This window comes from Colobus angolensis, unplaced genomic scaffold (genome assembly GCF_000951035.1).
Source record: "Colobus angolensis palliatus isolate OR3802 unplaced genomic scaffold, Cang.pa_1.0 Scaffold145, whole genome shotgun sequence".
Taxonomy (NCBI): Eukaryota; Metazoa; Chordata; class Mammalia; order Primates; family Cercopithecidae; genus Colobus; species Colobus angolensis.
The window spans coordinates 8,555,977-8,560,689 of record NW_012114544.1 but is presented as its reverse complement, the minus strand read 5'-3'; positions in this window follow the sequence as shown (position 1 = coordinate 8,560,689).

Here is a 4,713-nt window from a genome sequence, read left to right as displayed (position 1 = left end):
AAGACTCTATCAACAATACAGTGGAAGCATATGACATCCTATGAGATGTCATATAAATTTGAGAAATCATATAAATTTACATGAGAAATTTGAGAAATCATATAAATTTGCTGAAAACTTTATATAGCACAGAACTGGAAGGGAAATATATCCCAGAGGCAAAGATACATCACAAAGGCAGTTCCTGCCAGCAAGCTTCTCTTTTACCCTGTGTTCAATTGAAATGTAATTGCTACATCAGTAAAAGCATACCTATTGCCAAGGCACATATTCACATGCACATCTGGATAGCAGACACAGTCATACTTATTAAGTGATAAGTTTACAGTAATTGATTATTACTTCTTTTCTAACAACCAAAGTAGTTAAATGAATAAGTATATACTATGGATCACAGGGCTAGGATTTTTCAAGTTTTTGAAGTTTACACCAATTTTCATCTTCCTCAGGGATGGAAAATAGCAACAATGTGTTGTTTTTGTTATTCAGTGGATGAATGTGTCTATCCTATCATAATTTGAGCAGGCTCCAAATGTCAAGTAATCAAAGTGAGAATGTTGCTATATAACAAACACCCATTCTTCTTATATATTCAGGAACTGATGGGAAGATATGTAACTTGGATTCAGGAACTCACTGCAATTAATACGAGGCAAATGTTGTTAGAGTTTTAGTGATCACCTGCTTCCCACAACACTCATTCTGTAAATTAGAATTTATGGTGGACTTCATGTAAACTGTAATTGCTCAGGAAGTAGTATTAGCTTGAAGCTTATATCCAATTGCCCTGTAAATATTTTTTTTTCCAATTACATGGAGTAAAAGCCCCCAGTTTTTTGGAGAAGTTCAGAAGAAATGCTAAAGGAGAATATGCATGTGTGTTGTTCTAAAATTTTTATTTTCAATTCCTATTTTTTTAAAATTTGTCTTTCTCAAAGCATTATGGCTTCCATTTACTTGGCAAATTTTCACTGACTAATTGTTAGTGTCTAAAGATTTGGTTATAGTGACTATTATGAATAGTTAAATTAGGCCTTTGTAATATTTGAGCAAAAATCTGAAGGAAGTAATTGAATAAGCTTCACGGATAACTACAGACAGAACCATTGAATAGAGGAGACCCCTTATTTAAGTGTGTTCTAAGAATCAGTAATAAGACCAAGGTGGCTTTAGCAGATTAAAAAACAAAACAAAACAAAACAAAACAAAAAAAACAGGATAACAAGAGATAAGGTCAGAGATACAAGAAAGGTACGTATTGCATAGGACCTGTAAACCTTTATACAGTCTTTTGCTTTTATGCTAAGTGATAGAAGAAACTAAACAGGATTCAGAAAATAGCTTTAATATGATCAAACATATTTTAATTGGATAAAACTAGCTATTGCATATAGAATAAATTATGGAGTGAAAGAAGAGGAATTAGTTAAAAGGATTTTGCCTGCAATTCATTCTTGAAGTAGGTAAGACCTACTTGGTTTTAAGCAACAGAATTAAACTTAGTCAAATACAAATTTGGAGTAACTTATATTAGTTTAAAATATAATACATTCAACAAATATGTAAATAATTGTAGAAGGTTTATGAGCAATGTACTGGAGTAGCTCAAAAAAAGATTTAAAGACATTATCTAAACAAACATTGAAAAAGACAGATATCAGTAGGGCTTTGGAGACCTCTGCAACAGGGTTTTTTAAATCTTAGCTTTGTGGTGTACTGTGAAATAAAGAACATTTCAATCCTGAGTCTCCATTCATACATCAAATTGTAGAAAGTGAAAAGCAATGGTTCAGCTTGGGTCAGGAATTCTCCACAAGTCTATTACTGTGTATGAAAATGTGAATAACATTCATTTACCCAGCCTCAATTACACGTCACCACTTTGGCAAGGCAAATGGGGTTTGATTCCTAAGGAAGAGACAGAAATCATGGCAGACAGACAAAACAAAATATAGCATTAATATAACATACAGTGGTGTACTGCATAACATTTCTGTGAACTTTGAACACATATAAGATGGTGGTCCCGTAAGATTATAATGACACTGAAAAATTCCTATTGCCTAGCTGTTGTAATGTATTAACCTTCTCTTTTGTAATGTATAACCTTAGATATAAAAATATTTACTACTGTGTTACAATTGCCTACAGCATTCAGTATAGTAACATGCTGTATAGGTTTGTAGCCTGGAAGCAATAGGCTATACCATCTAGGTTTGTATACATATACTCTATGGTGATCACACAATGATGAAATCACATAACAACACATGTCTTAGAACATATTCCCTTCATTAAGTAACACATGATTATAAGATAATATAAAATAATATATTGTAATATATCTTAGAGAGGAGGAAGTTAACAGAACTATGTTTATTTTTAAATTGATGCATATAAAATTACATATGTAATTATATTTATACAGGAATCTTTTAAATTAATTTTCTTATTTAAAAGAAGTAACTAAAATATTAACAAAAAAACTTTCACAATAATTTTTTGTGAATTTATAGTGTTTACTCTGTTTTAATTTTGGGAACACCATTATTTTTTCACTTGATGTGTATTAAACACCTTCCTTATATTTTAATATTGTTTTTAATCACTTCATTTTTTATAGTGTTGATGTTTCTTAAGTTTTATGTTCCTATACACTGATGTAATATTGCAAAGGGCTGCATCTCTTTACTATCTCTGAAAACTATAGATTCAACTATTGGCTGATATTTTTTCATCATCACTATATTCTATGACAGGGAAATAGGTAAATATTGTTTTAGGTTATTTTTCTATCCTATAATAGATATGTTTATATACTTATAGGGAGCAATGGCAATAATATCAAACTTTAATACATGATCCTGAAATAATAATTTTTGCTTTTTCATACCTGTATAAAAATACATTTATATGGTACTAGAGAACAAATGTGATATCCAGATTGCTCTATGTTCACTAATAATCAACACTGATGTCAAAAGAATCCAGCAGATATTTATAAGTCACTAGCTTGCTTTCTGAAAACCCACCTCTGGTGCCAATAGACCATATTTTTGCCACTAAAAGACCTTCTTCTTCTAGTACTATTAGTGTTAGCTTATTAGTATATTCTCCTACTTTCTTTTGAAGTTCAGTTTTTAAACTCTGGTCTCAGGAATGATAGAAATTTATTTTTTTCTATTTATGAGATTTTATGAGAATTATAAGGATAAATTTATAGAATGGATTTTAAACACTGACCCATAAATTGTCTTTCTTTTAAAGGAGTTTTCTCTTATACTATGGAAAGAAAATGAGATTGTAAAATCTGTTCAATATGTTTGTTGAATGGTGTAGTAAATGTCCTACAGACCTATGAGGCAAAACCACTGGCTTATTCCCTAGAAACAGGTAATAGGTCCTTTTACCTTCAAGGCACAAGTAGAGAAACACAAACAAGAAAACTAATGAACATATGTTATAAAGCATAAAGAATTCTAGCAAGTCAGTCAGGACTTGAGGAGCCCCAGGAGTAAAGAAACGTATTGAGGTAAAGTCAAACTTTTGTGGCAATTTCCTTCTGGATGTTTGTCAACTGAAAATGGTAAGGAATTGGATGGTGGAAAAATTAAGCAGGAAATAGAAGTTAAGTGACTGAGAAACTTAAGTGAACCTTCAGCAATCTCACAGGAATGAAACAAAATTAAGTGTTCATGGCTACTATGACAGTTAAAACATGAAAGGCCATGATCAATACATTTAATTCATCACATAAACAGAACTAAGGACAAAAAAAAAATGATTATCTCAATAGATATAGAAAAGGCCTTTGATAAAATTCAACGTTCCTTCATGTTAAAAACTCTCAATGGACTAGATATTTAAGGAATACACCTAAAAGTAACAAGAGGCATTTATGACAAACCCACAGCCAATATCATACCGAATGGGCAAAAGCTAGAAGTTTTCTTTCCCCTTGAAAATTTGCACAAGAGAAGGATTCCCTCGCTCACCATCCTTATTCAACATAATATTGGGAGTTCCAGCTACAGAAATCACGCAAGAGAAAGAAATAAAGGATATTCAAATAGGAGGAGAGGAGGTCAAATTGTCTTTGCTTGCAGATGGTATGGTCCCTTATCTAGGAAATCCCATTATCTCAGTCCAAAAGTTTCTTAAGCTGATAAGCAACTTCAGCAAAGTCTCAGGATACAAAATCAATGTGCAAGAATTGCAAGCATTCCTATACACCAGCAGACAAGCAGAGAGCCAAATCATGAATGAACTTCTATTCACAATTGATACAAAGAGAATAAAATATCTAGGAATACAGCTAACAAGGGAAGTGAAGGACCTCTTCAAGGAGATCTATAAATCTCTGCTCAAAGAAATCAGAGAGGACAGAAACAGAGAAAAGAGTATTCCATGCTCATGGATAGGTAGAATCAATGTTGTGAAAATGGCTATACTGCCCAATGTAATTTATAGATTCAATGCTATTCCCAGTAAACTACCATTGACATTCTTCACAGAATTAAAAAAAAAAAAAAAAAGCTATTTTAAATTTAATATGGAACCAAAAAGAGCCTGCATAACCAAGACAATCCTAAGCAAAAAGAACAAAGCAGCAGGAGGTATCACGCTACCCAACTTCAAACTATACTCCAAAGCTATAGTAACCAAAAAGCATGGTACTGGTACAAAACAGACACACAGACCAAGGGAACAGAA